Source organism: Saccopteryx bilineata, chromosome 2, assembly GCF_036850765.1.
Source record: "Saccopteryx bilineata isolate mSacBil1 chromosome 2, mSacBil1_pri_phased_curated, whole genome shotgun sequence".
NCBI lineage: Eukaryota > Metazoa > Chordata > Mammalia > Chiroptera > Emballonuridae > Saccopteryx > Saccopteryx bilineata.
The window spans coordinates 101,957,813-101,959,356 of NC_089491.1; the positions used below are offsets into that span (position 1 = coordinate 101,957,813).

The following is a 1,544-nucleotide window of genomic DNA, read 5'->3' on the forward strand; positions in this document are numbered from 1 at the left end:
CTCATACTCCTAGTAGAAGTCTGAACATTTTCTGTGGCAACAGATGCCTGAGCTCTGGCCGCCCCCTCCCCGCCTTCCTCCTCATTATTTCCCCATGTTCTGCTTGTCAGTGTGATTCTGTCAAACAAATACCACTATGGGAAATATGCAGGCTGTGATTTCATGCTTGATTTTTAGAAAGCATTCCCTTATGAGGAAAAAAATATAGTTAAATCCAGTACAGGAAAAAAAATTAAAGAAAGAACAAAACAAATGACAAATAGAAAGTATAAATTTACAGGAGTAACTCCACATCTAAAGTGAAAAAATATATATATGTAGCTAAAAAAATTTCTCAAAAGACATGTATCTATAATTAATTTTAAAAAGTAGCCTTTTTGTTAACAAGAGGTGGGCCTACCACAAAACAACAAAGGAAGATAAAATGAAGGGGATAAAAAAACATTTTAAAAGATAAAGAAGTATTGCCCATTTGACTACCATGTTTTCTTCTAATACTAGATTTTAGTGTTTATGCATATGGGATAGATTAAAATTGCCATGATCTGAAGAGGGAGGATTTATCTGTGCCTTCCTCCTAGATGAAATGGCTAAACAGCAAAAGAAAAATAAAAAATAAAAAACAAAACTAGAGAAATTTTTCATATTGATAAAAAGCTAGTTTACCAGTAGCTGCAGGAGCTATGTACATGTCTCTACTTAACGCAAGCTTTCAGCCTGTATAAAACAAACATTGACAGAAATTCAGAACGAAAACAAAAAATGTACAATTCTAGTCAGTGATACCACTCCTTGAGTCTAAAATGAACAGACAAGATATACAAAAAAATAAAAGTACAAAAGGATGTCAATAACACAATTAAAATACCTGATTGTAAGAATTGCTCTTATTGCCTGACTAGGTGGTAGTACAGTGGATAGAACATCGGCCTGAGACTCTGAAGACCAAGATTCAAAACCCCAAGGTGGCCGGCTTGAGCATGGGCTCCTCTGGCTTGAGCACAAGCTCCTTGGCTTGAGCATGGGATCATAGACATGACCCCATGGTCACTGGCTTGAGCCCAAAGGTGACTGACTTGAAGCCCAAAGTCACTGGCTTGAGCCCACAGTTGCTAGCTTAAACAAGGAGTCACTGGCTTGGCTGGTGCCTCCCGAGTCAAGGCACATATGAGAAAGGAATCAATGAACAACTAAGGTGCCACAACTATGAGTTGATGCTTCTCATCTCTTTTCCGTCCTGTCTGTCCCTGTCTGTCTGTCTGTCTGTCTCTCTTTCTCTGTCTCTCTCTCAAAAAAAAAAAAAGGAAAAGAAAAGAAACAAAAAAAAAGGCAGAGCCAGTCCAGGAAAGAGCTACGCCTATCTGAGCACTTGAGACTACCATTAAATAGAACATTTAAAGCATTAAAAAGTATCTAGAGGAATAACATTATATAAAAAATATAAATTTATAACATAGCTAAAAACCAATCATATTTCAGTTAATAGAAAAACCTGGACCCAAAATAGTTCAGAATCCAATGAGCACAATGATAAAATTATTAAC

The 1,544-nt window shown here is 36.6% G+C and overlaps 1 non-coding gene across 1 annotated transcript; it reads left to right on the plus strand.

The window, feature by feature from the left end:
* Positions 1 to 464: 464 nt before the first annotated feature.
* On the plus strand, positions 465 to 604 carry LOC136327543 (small nucleolar RNA SNORA29). Its single transcript, XR_010729739.1, has one exon. It is a non-coding gene; the product is annotated as a small nucleolar RNA SNORA29 (small nucleolar RNA).
* Positions 605 to 1,544: the final 940 nt, after the last annotated feature.